The 22,453-nt window shown below is 42.4% G+C and overlaps 1 pseudogene; it reads left to right on the forward strand.

Moving 5' to 3' along the window:
- The first annotated feature begins 9,562 nt into the window (after window positions 1–9,562).
- LOC130089866 (uncharacterized) lies at window positions 9,563–15,815 on the forward strand (annotated as a pseudogene).
- Window positions 15,816–22,453: the final 6,638 nt, after the last annotated feature.

Raw genomic sequence — 22,453 nt, forward strand, 5'->3', positions numbered from 1 at the left:
TGAAAAAAAAGAAAATTCTCTGGAAGAAGGATTCATCATTCGCCATGTATCAATCACTCCATAATCAGTAGACAGTTTCTTCAATGCAATAGATGCCAGTCGCTGATCTCTGCTTTCTGTTACCCCTGTTCTATCAATATCATGAAGCCATACAGCATTAAAGTCACCCCCTATTAAAAGCTGGAACTCTGGGAGGTCTGTTAATATGGAAGCCAATGAGTTATAAAAATGCTGATCGAAGCAATTTGGAGCGTAAACGCTCATTAATGCAATTTTAATACCATTGTAATCTATTTTACAGAAAGTAATTCGACCGTCATCAGAACCCCCTGTGCCCAGAATAGTATAATTCAGGTTGCATTTTGCAGCTATAAGAACACCTTTACTCTTCTTAGTGTAGCAAGAGGAAGCAACCACATGATAGTACTTATTTTTAAATCGATGTACATCAGCTTCAAGAAAATGTGACTCTTGAATAAAAGCAAAGTGGATATTCTTTCTATAAAGAAACTTCATAGTGCTTATATGCTTCTGGGGAGAATTAAGGCCTCGTGCATTCCATGACATAACATTGATACTACTCATATTTATTCAAGTTATAGTTTTGCATATAAATATTGAAGAACCAGACAAAAGCAATATTTGGTAAAGAACCAAGTTTTGGTAAGGTCAATGCCCGAGTCGGCATCCCCCACCCCACATCCACATCCACATCACACACACACACACACACAGAAGGGATCACCAAAATAATAATAATGATAATAATAATACAAGGAAAAAGGTAAAAAGAAAACAACAACAACAACAGCAACAACAACCACCTGAACAGACAAAAAATGCTCAGCCTTGACCATCCAAAGTCCTCTCAAAAAGGAAAGAAGACTACCCAGCCTCCCAAAAAATATACCGGTCATCTTGGAAAACAGTCACAGTCCCCCCCACCCTCCAACAAAATATAAGCTCTGCCTTTATGCTGCGAGTCAGAACGCCATAGTTAATTAAACAAACTAATAATTATTCTCGAGGCATTTTAGCCCTAGCACTTAACAGAGTAGCATTGCCGTCCACTGAACGTGACCTAAAAGTGCAATTGGATTAACCACTGACAATAAGAAATAACAACACATGTATAGCTCATATCAAGATATAATACGAAAGAGAAAAATAAATAAAAAATAAATAAACAAGCAAAGAAAAGCGCCATGTGGCGCACAGCCCGAGCAGTTCTTAGAAACTTTTGTTGGAATAGGCTTCTTACGTCAGTCTTACCCATCAAAGTTTTTCTCCAAACATGCTTTTAGTCCTTCAGGGAAGCAACAAACTTTTCAGCCTCGCTCACCTCCTGAAAAGTGTAAATATCTTTCCCCCGCGAGAGCTTGATTGTAGCTGGGTAGAGAAGAAAAGCCTCGAATCCATGAGAACGAGCCTCATACATGATCTTATAGCACGGCTTCGGACGCCTTGTTGTAGTCTCACTGTAGTCTGCGGTAAACGTCAGTAGGTGACCATCCATCTCAGGGGGGCTTTTCCTCGCCTCACCAAGCAGGCGATCTCTATCCGTAAAGCGGAGGCACTTAATCATAAGCGGACGAGGGCATGCCTTTGCAGAACCATGCGTTGGAGGTTTCCCGAGGCGGTGGCACCTCATCAGCTCAGGCGGAGAGGATTCGAGGACAGGGAACCATTCCAAAACTTTCTCCATCAAGTAGGCGCGAGCGTTCGCCCCTTCAGCTCCTTCTTTAAGGTTGAATATGAGCAGGTTATCCCGGCGTGCCCTGTCCTCCATCTCAGTTAGTTTAGCTTCGTAGGTTTGTAGGTTCTTCAAACTTAAAGCGGACGATTTTTCCACATTGGCCGTACGCTCCCGAAGGTTCACTGATTCAGTGCGAATGATCCTTATCTCTTCCGTGTGCCGCGTGCATATTGTCAATTCGTTTCTCAAGTCTATTGAAACGAGCTTCTGATTTCTCATCGGCCTCATTGAAGTATTTCGCCATGGTCACCTCCATTACTTTCACCAGAGCCGCGTTTTGCTCACCGAGCTCTCCTTGAAGTTCGTCCATCGCGCTTCTCTGAGCAGCAATGGTTTGTCTTGTTTTTCGCATTTACTCCTGGCTGTACTTTGTAAAGTCAAAGATCATTCCTAAAAAGTAGAGAACTGACCGCACAGACAGTAAATTATCTTGAGTTTGTGGAAAGGTGGACGCCGAGGTGTACTATGCTGCCGCCATGACACCGGAACTTGAAATTCAAGTAGCTACGTAGCTTTATTAAAGGGGCTATATGCGTTTTTCTGAAATTTAAACTCGCGACTGACACCAAAAAACAGAACTGCTCTTCCTTTCTGCTCGCTCTCGCAGCGCACGCTCGTACGTGCACACTTCACAAGTCATCTGCTGCAAGGAGGTCAACATTATGTTTACAGAGGTAAGAACAGTCAAATACATATATTGTTTGAGATAACTGTTCTCTTATCAAAACGTCAAACGTGTAGCTGACAAACTACACAAAAAAATTATACATTAAATAAATAAATAAATCTATAGTGGCTCGGATCTCGAGTTTGCCGAGGCAGCGCGTAGATTACGGGTCTACTTTGCAATAAAGATTCTGTGTGTGTGCGAGGCATTCACAGTCAGCTCCTGATCGGGTGCTGGCAGCTGTTCATTGAGAAATATCTCGACGCGCACAGCCGTGCGCTGTCGGCTGTTTCAGCCTCGCACCTGTTGACTTTCTTCTTGAGGGATGAAAGCCAAATATATTGTAACGACTCAAATCTCGCGTTTGCCTCTTCTGTGGAGTTACTGTTGGTGTCCGAGTTGTCCTGGGTCTCTTCTGTGTATTCGCAAAATCCATTGCACTGCTTGCGAGTGTAGGCTACTTGCTGACTAGCGGTGGTGGCAGAGTGATCTGAAACGTTTAACATGAACGTGCTTGACGTCACATCCGCAAACAGCGCGGGAAAAATCCGACCCGACAGAAAATAGGAAAAATAAGATACAGGCTTATAGGTGCACCCACTGTGAGCGGACAAGGTGTCAGTATGCTCAACAGGAGATGTTTGAGTCATAAATGGTAAAATAAAAAGGCTATTGTTACGTTTATTTTGGGAAATTTGTTGCATATAGCCCCTTTCAAAGCTAAATCAAAATTGTTACACGGGAACCAAACACCGGTCTCCTGGGTGACAGCAAGTGACACTATAGCACAAGTAATAATCTGGGAAGTGGCACCTATTTTTGATTTATTCATACTAAAATGGCAAACTCATAGTAATAAGTAGTCAATCTTTGGCACCCTTCTCCCTGTGTTATGCTTCTGGTGACGATGCATTGAAATATATTAAGAAAGCTGGTAGAGCCACGTGGCTGGACAAAGCAGACATCACGGTCTCTTCAGTGTGATGATGCCTTTACACTTTGCAATGGCATCTATTGGGGTAAATACATTACATTCCACGTAGGCACTTCGAAGGGTAGAGAGGCCCTGAAACAAAACAATACCACCAGCAATAACAACAGTGTCTCGGATGGGGGAACCCATGAAGCTTGGGTTGCCTCTCGCCTTGCCTGCTCTTCAATTCTGCGGGCTCCCGCAGGTTGCTCACCATTCTCTCCATTAGGTGTCTTCGGCCCGAGAATCAAGCCATCCTCGCTGCTTAAGGGCCATGAGTGCCTCGGATCTGTTTTATTAATGTTATATTAACTGCTTGATATTCTTAATATGCATGGTAACTCAAACTATCAAATACTGTATGTATTAATTTAAATGGTCTCACTTCATTTAGTGTAACTGGCTTTAACAGGTGTTCAGCTGGGTCCTCCTGCTGGCACTTCCATGTAATGGAAGGCCGGGTAGGATTGCCGGTGTGGTTGTTTTGGGGGTCTTTACTGCTGCTCTCTGCCTCGGGCTTTTCCACATGGGTACGTGGAAGGGCGGGGAGGTTTCAGAACAAAGCCATACCACTAAACATAACTACTATTGTGCAATATCAGTTTCTTTGATGAAGTTGCTTTTATAAACATAGAGGATGAGAGACTCTGGACAGAGCAGATTAAAATAATGCTTGTTGATAAGAGGTATTGATAAAGTATTGTATTTAACGAGCGTAGCTGTCCTCAACTTGAGTAGTTTGGAGTCACCTTCACTTCACTGTCTCCACCATGGCCTCTCTCTCTGCTGGCTGCTGTGTGTGTTTGTCTGCAAGAGGGGATACAGAGCAGCGGAGGCTACAGCCTGATAATAAACAGTACGATCTTCAGACCCAGGCCCGTTTAACACCGCGGTTTCTGCAACATTAGTATCTGATTAATATGTATTTCAGTAAAATGCCTGCTCTGTTCCTCTTTTTTATGGCTTTAATACATCTCAACTTGGTCATCACAGCTATGATAAATCTTAGATGAGCACAAGCAAATCTGTTGCACCAAAATGTGTATTGTTAAAAGGAATGATGTTCGCTTCATGTATTTATAAGCTTGTTGGATATTTAAGAAAACAACACAGTTCTTTAGTCCCTCTGTCCTGAGGGTTGTCAACATGGATGTTAAACTCACCAACAATAACTACACAGTCAAACTCAATATAGATTATAGACAGCAGTTCACGAATGTCATCATAAAAGGATGCACAGTATCTAGGGGCCTGTAGATATTTAGAAAAGTAGCTTGAGAAGAGGAATTCAGCTGAATAGCCACATATTCAAAAGAGGCAACATTTTCATTAGACATCTTTTTGGATTGGAGGGAGTCAGTTTGGTCCAAGCACTAACCAGCTCTTTCATGTGATCAGTCAACTCCAACAGGGGGAGGAGGGAGAAATGGTGTATGGAGATAAGGATAACCTGGATGGGGATTGGGGAGGTAATGATGGTGAATCCTCACAGGTGGTTGTTAGCAGAGGTGGGACCAAGTCATTGTTTTACAAGTCCGAGTCAAGTCTCAAGTCTTAGCACTCAAGTCCCAAGTCGAGTCCCAAGTCCAGACCAATCATGAGTGGCAAGTACGAGTCAAGCCTCAAGTCAAGGACAAGCAAGTCCAAGTCAAGTCCAAGTCTTAAACTTTTAATTTCGAGTCCTAAACAAGTCATAATGCGCTCTTCACCAAATTTAAAAAAAACATTTCAAAAGTTTTTATAAGTTTAAAATAATTTTTTTTTTTTTTGAATGAAGCATTAGCCTGTATGTTCTATAATTTCATGAATTAAATGTTCATGTAGGGCTGCTAATTATTTTAGTCAATATTGAGATCACAATTATTTAACAGGATTCACTGCCTTACTATTGAACTTTTTCTTTTTAAAAACTACTATATATGCATTATTCCAAAATCCCAAAACACCCATGAAATAAGAAACAATAATCCAACATTATTAATTTTAAGCAGCATCTACAGTGCAAGAGGACGAAAACAGCGCAGTTTCCCCCAAGTTGACAGCTTTGGGTGACGGATGGGCCACTGAGGGGGCTCCGTGTATGTCTGTAGGTGTAGGCCTATGTGTGTGTTTGTGTGTGTGTGAGTGTGTACACAGCAGAGCAGGTGACAGGTGAACTACTCGAGTTAATGAAGTTACGTTACAGAACGCTGAAATAAAATGTGGTGTTTTGTCGGGAGATGCGGAGAAACGGGTGAGAAAACTATAAATCGCTATGACGTGAGAAGATGCAGACACAGTGGATATTTTACAAACACAGATCAAGTAAAGCAACACTGAACACACCTTTTAGGGAGGAACGAGAGCCTCAGCTGTAAAGGAAAAGGGATGCGCTGGATTTATAAAACAAAACGAGTGTCGTTGTGAAACAGCACCAAGCGCTATTGTTTTATCTTAATAATCTTGTTTTTATAATTGGTGGAAGCAGCTTCACGCTCTACACTGTTTCGACCTGACCTTTCTTTTCTCCATGAGATGGAGGAATTTAGAAAGTTGTGTGGCGCTGCGGAGAGCCCCCAGCTGTTGTGCATGGATTATGCGTAAAATTCATCCAGCCAGAGGGTCCAATCATGGCGGTAGTAGGCCTACTACACAACCCATTATAGTTACCAGAGAGGGAGTGGGTCACTGGGGCGTACAGGGACAGAAGATCGCGGAGCGGCTGGGCGTGCTTCATACGGTCGGTGATTGTTCCCTTTTGCTGGAGGAAGCCAGACGCTCCAGTCTAATTGAGATTAAAATTTAATTAATCGCACAGCACTATGTTGATGCGCTGCACAGTTGTTTATATCATAATTTAGGCTTTATTTGGGCATGGGGAGTGTCGAGTCAGCTCGAGTCAAAAGGCTCAAGTCCAAGTGAAGTCACAAGCCATTGGTGGTAAAGTCAAAGTCGAGTCGCAAGTCTTCTTTGATTTTGTGAAGTCGAGTCTAAAGTCATCATTTTTGTGACTCGAGTCTGACTCGAGTCCAAGTCATGTGACTCGAGTCCACACCTCTGGTTGTTAGTGAGTCGGCTGGACACTCTTCCTTTTGGCTCTGATGTCTCCCATGGTCAGAGCTCTCCTCCGGTGGGAGCTGTGGTGGCTCTCCTTCAAGGTTTCTGGCGTGTTGTGTTATGTCTTCTTCTTGTTTTGATTCCTCTTGTCTCTTGTCCTTGGCAGAGGGAACAGATGAGTGACGCAGAAAGTAAAACAGGTTGGAGCTGAACAATTTTACTCCTGACTTGTTAAGGCGAAGTCCATCTGCCTTGAAAAAAATGTCTGCGGTCCCAGAAGAAGTGAAAGTTTTCAATGAAATGCACTAAGTGGACAGTACATGCCATTGAGAGCCACGTGTTCAATGCCATCAATCTGCTGAATCTCTCAGCTCCTCTTCGGGTTGGTGGTATAGGGCCACTGATAAACACCTCAGCATTTAAAGAGCTGACTGTGTTCAATAGATTATTAAAGTCCTCTTTCAACACTTCAGACTGTTGCTTCACAACATCATTGGTCCCTATGTGCAGTATGATGTTTTTCACAGTAGGATGTTCAGCCACGATATGCAGGATTCTTTCTACCAAGTCAGAGACCATATTCTTCGGAAAGCAGAGTATTTTGGTGTTCTTACTGCACATGCTTCTTACATCGTTTACAGCAAAGTCACCCACAATCAGAGTTTGAGGCCCAGTCGTTAGCTTTCCCTGCAACCTTTTACTCTCAGTCCTTACCCTTCTGTGTGAGGATGGATTATCCTCCTATAAAATCTGTTCTGCTGTTGAACACTCGGTTGTTGGGGAGGTTTGATGCTAACTCTCCCTTTAGCAGCTGTCCACGGCTACCACTTTTATATTTTTTACCCGGCCTCCTGCTTCTTGGTGGGCTTGGTAGTGCTAATCAGCCGTGTGTTAGCATGCTCTCGTCCACTGTTTTGGGTCCATGGTAAAGTAGTGTCATTCCCACATAGGCCATTCACTTCCACATTTACTTCTAACCTGTGGATCTTGGTTTCCAGCACTGCAATTTTCTGTAGAAGTTTGTGGAAGTCGTCCATGGAGTAGGGAGGCATCTTGTTGCTAATTAGAGCTACAACTCCAGTCACTGCAGTACAGGCTAGCGCTACTGATAGGCCGCACTCGCATAGCACTTAGATCATAAAAGTGTTTAAAGTATGGCAATAGCCTTCTTTATCTGATCTGATGTCCATCAGTGAGTAATCAGCATTCAAAAATTGCTAAAATTGCAGTGCCTGATAAAGTGGCCCCATGGTTTCTGTCGTGGAAATTTTATATTTCCCGGTGGAAGATTGAACAAATAAATGAATTACAACAAACCGTTGTCTTTTGATTTTTATTAAAGGAGAATTAAAAACAGAATTTACACAAACCAAAATAAGTTGGGTCAGACGTCTAGGTCCACCTAAGGCATTTTCTGGGCCAGAACAAAGGAGTGCATAAACATTTTAAGCAAAGTACAGCAACATTTGTTTTGTCTACAATAAGTACACAATAGGAGATATATATATATAGTGTGCATATAAATAAAATATTTTTTTCTAACGACACAGGTTGAAAGGGGCATAAAATATATAAATACTAGGGGTGCTCCGATCAGGATTTTTGGGGCCGATCACCGATCCCCGATTACTGGAAGCTGCATCACCCGATACCGATCACCGATTACAGTTTCTATTTGCAGACTTCTATTTATCATGTAGCATTACTTATTAAACTATATTTAACAACAATGTACATTAAGTATTACATTTAAGAGAAGACAATGTATCATGAATTGACACCGGTGTATTTATTTGCAAGCAACATGTCCAGCATATTAACTTAGCAGCTTGTGCTTGGTTATTGGGAGCAGCTTAGGGCTTGACAAATACAACTTTCCTGTGGAATATAAAATAAATAAATAAAAGATAGAACATCTGAGTCTTTAAATTTAGCTTTAGACTACTTTAAACTAAAAACTACAACAAAAAAGGCTATAGCCAAAATAATGTTTTGAGTCAGTCAGCCGTCAGTTTTTCTAATACACTTAAAGGACATCAGGTAAAGTGCACAGCAACAAAAGAGACAAATAACTAACAACTTCCATATCTGTATACATCTATAACTTTGCTTTTTTCTGGGATGCTTAGTCAGATTTTGTGGGCATTTAGAGCGGAAGAGAGAGGTAGAGAAAGAGAGAGGGGGATAGAGATTATTAGATTAATTTCTCTCAATTTCTTGGTAATTTTGGTAATTTTGTAAGAACCCTTGCAAAATTATTTTAAACAGATTAAGAAAGCCACCACTACTGGTCACATCTATATGGTTAGATTGATTTGTTTAGATCCAGTGAGGTCTGTCCCACCATGTACCTAATATGAATAAATAAAATATCTCCAGTTAACTAGCAGAGCATTCATTTAGTTCGCTATTAAATAAGAAATCTAGCACTAAAATGTGTTTTTGAACTCAAGCTGCGCGCTCGTTGCCGTGGCGATCAGGCCACGACCGAGTGTCATGGACAGTGTTTTCTGTGCCTCGCGCAGTCTTCACTCGGACGCGCTCTTCAATCTATCGCCGTTGCGGACATTATTCATTCCGGTGAAATCACGAAATAAAACACAAACGTGTCCCTGCTTGATATACTGTAACCACTGATGAACATATTCAGTTTTGATGAGAGAAAAAAATATATACTAGTGCGGATTAGAACCCGTAACCTCTGACACCCTTGGCAAACGATCTTCCACTAGACCACTGAAGAACTCAAACGTAGATTGCGGATCGATGGATTTATTTACAGGTTGAGCAGAGAGGCAGCACAATTTGACAAGCGGCCGCGGCATGGTACACACATTGCAGATTGCTAATGAATTGTCTTTTTTACACACCTTATAGAATTGCCAGACCGGTGGAGCCATTTTTACTAGGGCGCAAAAAAATTGTCTCGCGAGTTTTGCGTCATCTGATCGGCTTTTCTGGATCGGCCTTTATAGAGACTGCCGATCACACATCCCAAAGCAATTATCGGCCGATTATGATCGGCGACCGATCAATCGGAGCACCCTTAATAAATACTATAAACACATATGCCATCTTTTATTGATTATTGACCCTAACTTTTTAATTCCTGCCTTATTATGACAGTGGGAGAGAGACAGGGGATGACAGGCAGCAAAGCGCCTCAGGCTGGAATCGAACCCACACAGCTGCAGTAAGGACTCAGCCTTTATACATGGTATGCACTCTACCAGGTGAGCTACCTTATTTATTTTAGTAGGCTTCTCTCCATTTCACCAAGAATCAAAGAAGCAAAAGTTCCAGTTATGAGTTGGGTTTTATCCATAAAGTCATTTAAATTTATGTTTCAGGAAAACACAGGTTGCACATAAAAAAATCACCATTTAACTGCTGAATGAATCATTAGAAATGGGGAACGTACCATCAGAAAGTAACATGGGCGACCGCCTGAGATGCTGCATCTGTAATAAAGTCCTGCCTCCGTGCACATCCTTTGATAATTTTTACAAAAGTACTGTTCATGGGCAGTACGTGTATGTCTTCAATGGAGGTGAATACTACAGACCAGTTGGCGTCGATAATATGTACAAGTGTGAATACTGCTTCAATAAGCAAATCAGGGAAGAGGAGGAGAGACAGAGAGAGTAGGAAAGGAGAAGAAAAGAGGGGAGACAGAGGAGGGAAGAAGAGAGGAGAAGAGGAGAGAGAAAGAGAGGAAGAGAGGAGAAGAGAAGAGGAGAGACAAAGAGAGGAAGAGAGGAGAAGAGAAGAGGAGAGACAAAAACTGGATCAAAGACTGCAAGAATCTCAGCAACGAGCCAAAGAGCAGCATGAGAAACAGAGCAGCAACATTTCAGAAGAATATGAGTCCAAGCAAGATGTTCAGATGTGGCATCTGAATGAGTTTGAGGCTAAGTATGAATCAGGCAGGGATGAGCTTCTAGAAATCCTCTCTAAGAAATGCAGAACCGCAGTTCCAGATCTCAGTCTGACTCAGCTGACAGCAGATCAGCAGCAGGAGATCCTGTCAGTCCTGGACAAACTTCTGTTTGATGAATGGATCAGTGCTCCCCCATCCCTCAGCACTCTGCAGCACACTCAGGTGTTCATCACAGAGCTGTGTGCCCTGTCTCTGGAGATCCCCGAGGGAGTTCCCCTACAAAGCATCTTCAATCAGGTGCAGTCTCTGGTGGACTCCATCAGCCAATCAGCATGTGATGCTTTTGAGAGTCTCCTGCTGACTCAAGCCCTGTACCTGAACCTGATGCACTTTTTCACTGACTATAGCAGCTCTGATACTGACGCAGTCCTCATAGCCAAACAATGGGCTGGAGATAAGCTTTCCACTGAGAACCTCTTTCTTATAGAATTCCTGAGCACCCTCACATCGTCACTGCAGAATGTAGTGGGAAGAGCATCTGTGTTCATTTTAAAGATGGAAATCCAGTGCTTGAAGCTTCTCTTATCCACACTCACACAACTGAACGGTAAAGAAACCCACTCAGAATCCACTGAGATGCTCCTCAGACTTGTGCAAACAAACCAATGGACCCCAACGGAGGCAGTGACTCTGTTCAAAGCACTGTCACAGAAACATGCAGAGGATGTTTCAATAACTGAAGTCCTTAAATTGCTGCAAGCGTATGAGATATCACCAGAGTGGACGGGTGAGTCCGGACAATCTCTCGTCCAGGCTCTGGACTTTGCTGGCCCTAAGAGATTCCATCAGGATTTCCAAAAGACTCTCAGAAGGAAAGATGAGAGCAATCTACCTGCAGCTCTAGCAGAAGTAAAAATGTTATGGAATTTGGATGATTCTGTGATTGATATGATAAAAAACATTACCACTGGCGTCTTGCAGTACGCAGAAAATGCACCAAAAGATGCACCATTTGTTAAAGATTCCTTTACACGTGATCCCTTGAATGCAGACGACCTACAGAAGTCTCTATCCCAGCTCTGCAAAGCAGTTTTTGACACCAAAGGCTGGTGGCCCACAGTGAGGCAGATGCTGCAGTGGTGTGTGTTGGTGCTGACTGAGAAGAGTGGAGAGCTACAACTGGTTGGTGTGGAAGCAGACCCATGTGTCACGGCCATGTTTGCAGCCACACAAGTCTGCATGGGAAACAAACTGGACATTGTGCTGAGCGCTGATGTTCACTCAGAGGAGCGAACTAAGGAGTGGTCTGACTTCTACAAGCACCTTGGAATCTCTCTCAACACAAACATGAAGAAAACAAATGCATCATACAGGAAGGTCTATGAAGCAGACATTGTGTACGGTACCATCAGTCACTTTGTCTCTGATTACTTTCAGTACGGCATAGAGGTGATGGGAACAGGGAACCCTCAGCTTAGTCGTGGATTTATCATTGAACAACAAAGACTCAGTTCTTCCCATAATCTTGAACTTTCCAGGCTCAAGGACAATGATTCCCTGGTGTTTGCTACAGAGCTCCTGCAAAGCCTTATGGGTAAATTTAAGAGCAAGGATATGGAACTGAGACACGTGTTTACTAAGGCTCTTTTTCAGGTGCTCCACACCAACCTAAACAACGACACAAACACTGGCAATAAAATCATCACCATCTCACAGAAAGTGAATGGAAAGGAACTTCCTTCTAATGAGGTTTTTGTTCTGACCTTTCTTGAGAATCTCCTGAGAGTGGTTACTAGAGAAACAGAAGCTGAGAAAAACAGAACATCACCTGCAGCCAAATGGTGTTTGGAGATTTTATTTGACTGTTCCAAGTTCCAAGAATCAAAAGCACAAACCAACAAACTCTTCCAGATGGTTTCAAATCTTAGACTTTGGTCCCCCGTAGAGGCCTTAAACCTCCTTGGAGCATTAACTGACCACCATCATGATGAAGACTGCATTTCCATGATGAAGATTTTGCACTTGATGGCAACATATCAGGTGTCTTCCACATGGACAGATGAGAACAACCAATCTCTCCTTAAACTCTTAGAGTCAACTAGAACTAAGAATCTGATCCAACATTTAGAAAAGAGCCTGAGAGATGAGAAAACAAAAACTCTTGACACTCTTTTTGATGAAATACGGCAGATGAAAGACATCGATGAACAAACACTGAGTAAATCATACAGTGTAGTAACTCATGTAACAAACCTGATCGAAACCGGTGAAATTAAAAACCACACAGATGTACAGCGAGCTAGGAATCTGAGTCACAGCACGGACACAGAAGACCTTCAGGAGTTCCTGGCAGTCTTATGCAATGCTGTAAACCTGTGCCAGGCTGAAGGGAAGTGGTGGCCCAGAACCACCCAAATGATCAGCTGGTGCCTTTTGGCCTTGTCTGACACTGGGATTCTCCTAGAGATGGGCACTGGAGAGGGGAAGTCTTGTGTCATAGCAATGTTCGCAGTGCTGCGTGCGCTTAGGTGTGAAAAAGTAGATGTGGTGTCCAGCTCTTCTGTGTTATGTCAAAGAGATGCAGAAGAATGGACCAACTTCTACAAGTTCTTTGGCTTGACAGCTGACACAAACACAAATAAAACCCAAGATGAAGATAGAAAAGAATGCTACCAGAAGGACGTGGTCTATGGCACTATCGAAGCCTTCGCTGCAGATCACCTTCGCCAGATATTTGAGATGAAGGATGTGAGGCCTGATCGCAGCTATCAGTGCATCATCATTGATGAAGTGGACTCCCTGCTGCTGGATCAGGGGGTGCAGCTGACCTACCTGTCCAGCCCCATGGCCTGCATGCAGCACCTGAACATCATCCTGGCCATGATCTGGGCCCACGTCAGCCAGTATGGCTTCCTGTCTGCAGGAGACCAGACATTTGTACGGGGTCCTCCTGCTTCATTCTACAGGGCCATCTTTGACTCAATAGACACACAAGAAACTGAAATGAATGATCCAATGGACATTTTACGTCTCGCTGAAGAAACCAACACTGTGCCAAGTGGATTTACAGAGGATATCTACAAAAGTGAAAAGGATGAACTTCTGAGGAAACTGAAAACTGTGAGTCAGGATGCTGTGGTAGATTTTTTCCAAGAAATTGAGGACTATGTCCCCTATGGTTTCACTGTTTACACTTTAGACGACAAGGGATTGCTCCGTCTTAGAAAGCCCAGCCCGTACAACAACCAGGACATTCCTGAGCTTAAATTTCTTGTCTTGGAGGAAGGCTTGTGTTGTGCTCTCTATGATTCAGAAGACATTCTCATCAAGCCCATTGCAGAATTAACCTCAGAGAAGATTCAGTACACCCCATGTACAAACAATGAAGGCAAAATCAGCATTCCTGGATTCTTGAAGAATCTGGTGGAGAAGAAAGTGTCAGTGTGGGTTCAGAATGCCTTTCTGGCAATGCTACTGAAGCAAGGACAGGAATATGTTGTAGAAAACGACAACGTCTGTCCAGTGGATTTCAGGTCAACTGGTATAATAGAACTGAATAAGAAATGGGGGGATGGTCTGCAGCAGTTTGTTGAGATTAAACACCAAATAAAACTGAGCACAATTTCAACAGTGACAAACTACGTGTCTAACATCTCCTTTTTTGAAAAGTACCATGGGAAAATATTTGGAACAACGGGGACACTTGGAAGCAAAGCAGACATTCTGTTTTTACGGGAACTATATCCAAATCTCTCTGCCTGCAAAATACCAACATTCAACAGGAAGAAGTTATTTGAGGTCAGAGGTACTCTGAAGACCTCAGCTGAAGAGTGGAAATCTGAAATAAAACGTGTGGTTATAGCTCAGATTTCCCCAAAGTCATACAGAGATGGAAGAGCAGCCCTGGTGATCTGTGAAACTATCAACAAAGCCAAAGAGATCTACGAAGATCTGAAAAGCAGCATCCCAGGTAAGATCATTCTCTATTGCCACAGCGACAAAGACAGTTTGAGCAAAATGGAACTGCTACCTGGTGATGTCATTGTTGCCACAAACCTTGCCGGACGTGGCACAGACATAAAAGTATCCAATCGGGTGAACAACAATGGAGGATTATTTCTGATCCTCTCCTTCCTCTCTGAGAACACAAGAGTGGAACTCCAGGCTTTTGGTCGAACTGCTTGCAAAGGTGATCCTGGATCTGCTCAGATAATCGCGTCCACTGAACACCAGTCTTTCAAGACAGTGTCTTCTCTGGAGGAAGCTAAGAGCACAAGAGATAGACTTGCAGCAGAAAATATAAATCACATGATGAACGAGGTCACTGAGTTGAAACTGCGAGAGGACCTGTTTTCAGAGTACTGCAAAACTCTTGAAGATGTTTATAAGAAGACAGATAGAGATGAAGAAAGAGCTGTTGTTGCCATCATGAATGAGTTCTGGGGGATATGGTTGCAAACTAAATCTGAAGAAATTGACCAGTTGAAGAGAAATGAATTGCAAACTAGCTTGAAAGCTGATTTGTCAATGGCACAAAGTCAGTCTCAAAGTCAGACTTCACTGTGTTCTAGCATTTATCACTACATCACATTTGGAAATGTCGCGCTGAGTGAAAAACAATGGGACGTCAGCGCCAGGCTATTTGAGAAAGCCATGAATCAAGATGAAAGCTGGGCAGCCATAGCTTTTTACAGTCATGCATACTGCACTATAGAGCAGCAGAAAGCAGATTACCTGACTAAGGCCAGAGATGATCTAACGAAGGCACAGGAGTTTCTGAAGTATCTCAGTGAACAATCCATTGTCTGTCTGCAGTTTGTAAAAATGTCCTCTGCACACTTAACCAACAGTAACCCAACCAGCCTTGAGAAACAGTTAACAACCAAGTGCAGCATGTTGAGTTACTTCGACAAAAACATCAGTGAGGCCATCAAGAAGCTGGATGAGATCAAAGAAAGAGGGAGGGATGCAATTGTCAAAAAATCGCCAATGTTCTCCCTGGTGTCGAGTGCTGATGAAGAGCTCCAAGTGGAAGCCTACAACCTCTACAATCAAGGTCTGAAATATGTATTTTCTGTGGAAGAGGAGCCTCGTTTCTCATGGGAAGGTCTGCTGGTGTTCTGTCTTGGAATTTTACAGATTATTGGAGGAGCATTGCTCACTGCATTTACATTTGGGACATTAGCTCAAGTTGGCATGGGACTCATCACTGAAGGAATATCAGACTGCATCTCTGGCATAGAGGCCATGGTGACTGGAGAATTCAGCTGGCAATCATGGGCTATAGAAAAAGCCATTTCTATAGGTGTGTCTCTCATTGGGTTTGGAGTTGGAAAGCTTATTGCAAAGGGCTTCAAAGCTTCTAAAATGTTGATTAAGGGATTCGGCAAACAGCTGAAGGTGATGCCAAAGTTTCTCTCCAGACAGGCTAAAGGTGGTTTAAGTGTTGTCACAAAGACAAATATGAAGAATGCAGGAATACTTGCTGTTAAAAAAATGGCAGAGAAAGGATTTAGGAAGGCGGAAGAGGAAATACTGAAAGAAATACTGAAGAGCATAAAAGATAAGGTGAAAAAGGGAGTTGTAAACAACATGAAATCCAACATGGAAAAAGATCCCTTGGCTTCATTAGTAGACTCCATCGTCCTCTCACACCTTGAGGATAAAAAGCAGCTTCATGATCTTCTGCAGGACGAGAACAAAAAGAGTTATCTGCTGTCCATTTTCAGAGAGTTAAGTAACACTGCTGTACAGCCGTTCTATGCAGACCTCAGCTGGCAGAACCAGCTAAACTCATCCTTCTCCACAGCGATTAACAAAGCTAAAGCAGAGGCCAAAGGAACAGCACGTGGAATTCTGATCGCGATCCAAGCTGTCCACATGGGAGTACTGGCAGGAGACGCTATTAGTACAGTGGTCAGCCTCTCCAGCAAGTTCTTCTCAAACCTTCATGAACAGCTGAATAAATTTAAAACAGAAAAAGCTTTGTCAGAGAAAGTGAAGGTCAATGAGCTGTCTGTTTCAGATGCTGAGATGCTGAAAGAATTCAAGCAGGACTTAGCTGACATCATCAGTGTTTTATTGGCTGATGCTTTGGTAGAAGTGTTCCACCAGAAGTTCTCCAGTCACATTCTTTCTCATGCTCATGGCCAAGTAAATGGTGTCATTGCCCGTTATGTAAGAACTGGCCTAAAGAGTGAACGAACAGAAGTAAAACTCAAAGCTGGACAGAACAACAGATACATCTCATACATGCCAGGATACCAGAATGCTAAACATAAACTTGCAGGAGAGGCAGGTAAACGCTCAGAGTCACATGCTGAAAAGATCAGGAACCCTGTGACTGCAGGCACCATTCTCGATATCAGAGTCCTGTCAGAAGCCACTGGGACTAAGGTTGTTATCCTAACAGAGGACAGCCATGGCAGACTTATCAAAATGCAGGAGCTGAGCCCAGGAGCTAAAGCCACCAGTCAAACTGTGACACTGATCTACAGACCAAAGAGTGCCCAACACCCAGATGGCCATTATGATGTGCACATCAACAACCAGACAGTAAACATACACAGCGAGGGCAAGAGCTGCCTGTTTCATGCTTTGGCACGAGGCATGAAACCAAAGGCCAGTGAAGAAGAGATCGCTTTAGAAGCAGACCGCCTCCGATCTGTGGAGGCCGACACTCTCCTCAGACATCCAGGCCAATGGGAGCCTTTCATCAAGCGCATAGACTGGACTGAAGCAATCAGAGGAGGGGACTGGTACATGGCAGAGGGAGCTGCACCAGCAAAACACATGGAAGAAACTAAGAAAGCTCTCAAGAAAGAAACTGGGAAAGTGAAACTGTACAAAGAGTGGAAGCGGGATGCAAAGGTCAGAAAAGGAATTGGACAGTTCATCAATGCAGATCACCAACCACCAGTAAATAGTATACTGAAAGCTTATAAATTGAACCAGAATAGTAAATCAGCTACAGCTATGCTTGAGGTGGCAGCAGCCTCCTCTCCTCTGAATAAAAAGCTGATAGAGAACGTATTCAAAACTCATGGACTTGGGCTTCCAACTGTTTATGTGCCAATAGAGGTGCATCGTGAGTTCCCCAGTACAAAATCTCAAAGATTCAGGGACTTACTGGCTGACACCATAAGCAAGGATGATGTTGCAGGCACCTTCAAACTGACCATCCTTGGTGCTATGCCCAAGTGTATGCTAGACAACTCCAAGAATTACAACAATTTTGTCCAAAATAAACTGAGCCCCAGCAGGCTGAAGGTTTTCCAGGACAGTTTTTCAGAACACTCTAAAGCATTAGTGGATAAATGGTTCAACCTCCTGGGACACAAACCAGATCTCATGAAGAAATGGAGAACTGGATCAATGCTAAAAAATATGAAGATCAAAATGATCCCTACAGGAACCAAGTCATAGGAACCCTTCAAAGGTAAGATCATTTCTAAAATATCAGATATCCCATTTATAGCACAAAAGCTACTAAGTTGTGTGTATTTTGTGTATTGGAAGCAAATAATTTGAATCAGCATTATACCTGTCTGGTATTGGAATAGAAAATAAAGGGGTGGGCAGTACATTGTTTAGGCTGTGCCTGTCTGCTATGACAGGAGGCCCAAATTGATAAGAGAACACCTAAGTCTCTGGAGTTAGCAGAACTTGATGCACCTCCCAACCCCCCCTTGACAGCTGCACCTACCAGTATTGTAAAACAGATAACTAAACTCTCTCTTTGAATAAATGAATCCAGCCTCTCTTGGCTGGCCAGGCACCTGCAGTTTTATGAACTGAACACTTTACTCCAACATCACTGGAAATATGTGACTGTCCTGAATCATAAAAGCACATTGCCACAGAGGAGTTGTGTGCAGTCACTTCCTCCTGAATCTGTGGGAGAATAAAAAATACGAATATAATTATATTTACTGAAAACATTAAGAGAACACTCTTACACTGTATACTCTACACAGAGCCGTCGCAATGGGGTAGGCAAGGTAGGCAGCTGCCTAGGGCCCTCAGCTGAAGGGGGCCCCCGATGGCCGCACGGTCGTTTGGGTTGTGTATCTGCCCTCGTCAAACAGTATCAACCACTGTAAACAAACCACCACAGTGAGACAGCGCTAATGCGCTATCACTCTCCAGTACTGCTCCGTGAGTGAGAGGGGCCCCCCAAACTAGAGGGATTTCCCCTATGCAACGACAAACACTATGAGTGCCCTAATCACTGTAATGTTGAAGTGACATCCACCGTCGCGCACCCCCCATCAGGTCCCCCACTAGCTGTCAGTGGAAGAGAAACTGTCGTTCCCACACTCAGCGCTACGCGGGCATTTAAATTTAAAAATGTCATCATGAAGCGCTCATATCCTTCAGGATTTTCCAAAAGACAGAGAAAGAAAGAAGAAGAGGAAAAACGCCGAAGACACAGCGATAAGTAAACCATTATTATCTCCAAATACAACTGTCTGACGTTTTTTCACATCTCTGCGAACATAAACCTTGACATCAGTGACCAAACACAACGCCAACGGTAGATGGTAAATGAGACAACTGTCTATTTCTGCAGATATATTCTCTATATTCGTCATTCAAAAAGGGGAAACCGACGCTGTCGGCTGCAGATACACAAACCATAAACAAAGCAGTGCGTGCTTACCGTTTTAAATATCAATCCTGCTAAACACTTTCTTAATTCCACTCCGCTCGTGTTAATATTGAAATATTCGCCAAGGAACACTCAGGTATGACGTAACATAAGACCAGCCTTCTATCTGTAGAGTTTTGACTTCTTTGCTCGCTGTTTTGCTATTATTCTCGTGCATTGACTTTTTCACTAAGCTGAGCAGCCAATCAGAGTTGCCTCTTTCACCGACGGATCGAATCGGCCGAAACAAAGCCGACGAGGACCAATTTCAGCCGACGGCACGGAACCGTGCGGAACACACCGAGGAAACTCAGTCGGCCGACGCACAAAAACTGCCCATCGGCCGCCCGTCGGCTTGGTGTGTTCCAGGCTTAAGAGGGTGAAAAAGTTCAACTAATTAATAGTCATACACCACTTTTAAGCATAAAATACACACTAGACAACTTCTCGCCCCTTCACTGTTGTAGTTACAGCGTTCGAAAACTTCCTTTGAGCTAAATCCTCTTGATGCACGGGCCCAGATTACGATCGCATGAGATTTTTTGCCATGCTAATGATAATAGAATAATAATAACAATATGAATAATTATACTTTTTTTACCTTGTTTTTGCCTTGTTGACATAAATCAAATTGTGTCATTCAACAATGCCTAATTTAGGACACTGTGTCCTTTATTACACTCTAGTGGCCACTTTGTGTAGCGTACTACAGAGTAATTCATGACTCTTAAAATGCACCAGAATGCAAGAAATCCCATCTGAATTTTACAAATTTTCGTGAGGGAGGACTTGGGACCTCACTTCACTCTTTTGCCTAGGGCCCCCAAATATCTTGAAACGGCCCTGACTCTACATAATGGTGAACAGTTGATCAAAGTGAATTTGTGTTTTCTCTACAGTGGATCGACACCTGACAATGTGACTGATTGAACTGAACGAGTAGAATGAAAACTACGGAGATCTTGCACCTCCAGGTTCATGTAGTAGAAATTTTAATAGTCATTGATCCCAAACAGGTATCATAAGAGAAATCATAAGAGCTACTGTACCGTGTTAAATTGTATGGTTTTCTTTTCTTTTTCTTTCTTTCTATGAATGATTTTGATATGAAGAGAAGGTTAAAAGCTGTGGTTATCCGCTATGTGATGACGTACAAGGAGAGGGGTCGAAATGAGGGATTTTATTGTACTTTTATTTCTTTGTATTTCTTAGCCTGTTGAAATGCCATGTGGGTTTCAATATGTGTGATGATAACCAGGGTGTTAAATTGATGTTTCCTACTTAAACTATACACTATTTCTTGTTTATACTGAGGTGACTGAGGGTTCGATTTAGGTCGAGAGTGCAATAACAGTGCTTATTCATTCAGCCCGGCTTCAGATAAAGTCTTTACTTGCTTGCTAATACTTAAGGGACTATCCCCACAAAAACAGCCTAAGCTTTTTACTTTTCCAAATATTATTTAACAAATGTTTAAGAGAGTGATCAGTTATGCGAAAACCAGAGATGAAGAGTAGTGTGATGATATGACTTAAAATTTGTCTTATTGTTTATTATTATGATTGGGTAAACTGAATGATAAAAGGGGGGAATTGTAGTAGAAATTTTAATAGTCATTGATCCCAAACAGGTATCATAAGAGAAAGAACCTATTCAATGTATAAAAGTATATGTGTGTACGTGCTTGTGCGTGACGTTTCAGGAACATATGGGACAGGACCTCTGACCTTAGGGACGGTCAGTTTTGGCCAGTTTATTTCAGTACCAGTTTGTGTCTTTAAGTAGAGACTGAACAGCAGTAAGGACCTTATCTGGGTGGGTGAAAGGTACAGCGGGTGAGGAGGAACCTTGAAAAGAGTATAAAGGCTGTCTCATATCTTCCTGTGGTGCGTCATTCTCTTGCACAGCGTAACTTCTGTGTGTCAGACTGAACCTATTCTTGCAAGAATAAATACTTTCCTTTTTTATTAATTTGACTCTGAGTGTCTCTTACGCAGTGATGATGTTTAACAGAATTTTTGCCACAACATTCATCATCAAGAGACCTCTCTGGAGATGTATCCTGATGATCACTTTTCCTTTTGGTTTAATTCAAAATAACTTCATTTTACTATCCAGGGGGCTCATTACAGAAACAATCCTCACTGCTTGTCCTGACCCATCTCAAAAGTGAAAGAAAGGAAAAATAAAGATTATTCTACTTTACACCCCTTTGAATTCCATAATGGAAATAAAACATTGACTGTGCCATTGGCAGACTATTCACAAACGACATAACTGTTAACGTGCCTATTTTACACCCTAACAGTTCTGCCCTTGGCCATATGATTCTGTGGTAGTGAGTTGTAAACATCCAAACTGAAATGTACTACGTTCTGTCCATTTGTCCTGGTGTACCTTGAAATCTAGGAGCAATGGTACGTGGTAAGGATAGAAACATAATTTTAAATGGAAATCAGACATAGTTCATGTTTAAACAATCTATTGCTATAACTAATGATTTGTCTCTAGAACGTTGTCAGTGGAGAGCATCATCTGTACTAATTACTGTAAAAGGTCATAATAATCTTCCCACCATATATTTAGGGTTCCCCCTTTTTTCAAAGATGCCAACTAGATACAGTTGAGCAGCCACAGCAGACTAATGTCAATTTTAAATTTAAAACAGGTCTGTGCTGTTTTATAGTGAGGACTCACATTGTTTAGCTTCTTAGGTGCTTCAGTAAAGTCTGAATCCTGACTATAGGTAAAACATCTAAAGTTAGAAAACCTTGGTCTGTAATGGGAAAAGATTTAGGATGTGTCTTTAATGAGGACCGTTGTTTGTTTTTTACAGTACAAATCTTTTTTTAAGATCACATAAATCAGATTGCCGATCAGATTAAATCAGAACAGTGAAGAAAAGACTCTTGAGCAGTTTTGGTGAATCTTTTTATTTTCCTCTTTCTGTGCTCGCCATTTCTTCCTCGGAATATTTTGTCTTGTCATTATCTTCTCATAGTGTGCCGATTGTGGTAGCCTCAACAACCAAAAACATAAAATCAACCATATGTACCAATTAATGGAGCAAGGTAGCGACTAGATCACTTTTGCTAACTTTACATTTTTATTGTACAAGCAAACACCTTTTCTATCAGTGTGAGCACCTGCAGGGAGCTGCAGAGAAACAGAAACTGCTTGAAATCACAGAAGGTGCAGAGACAAAGTGAGAAACTGTATGTAACTGAGAATAATGCTGAGAAATGATTGTGGGAAATATTACAGGATAAAGCTTGAGATGTGCTTTAGACATGGATGATTAGTTGCTGAGCTGCTGATTGGATGAAGAGAATAGAGGCGGGGCTCAGAGAGGGTGAAGCAGACCTTTTCCAAAATCCTGTTTGTCTCTGAGCCCCTGCTCTGTGTCTACAGCAGCTCAGGCTTTATCTTACAGATGCTGTCAAATGTATGTTTGATTCAGGGATTCAATGTAACTACAAGTGCTACAGCTA

The sequence above is a fragment of the Rhinichthys klamathensis genome, unplaced genomic scaffold, assembly GCF_029890125.1.
Source record: "Rhinichthys klamathensis goyatoka isolate OS25496 unplaced genomic scaffold, OSU_Roscu_1.1 h1tg000138l_1, whole genome shotgun sequence".
Taxonomy (NCBI): Eukaryota; Metazoa; Chordata; class Actinopteri; order Cypriniformes; family Leuciscidae; genus Rhinichthys; species Rhinichthys klamathensis.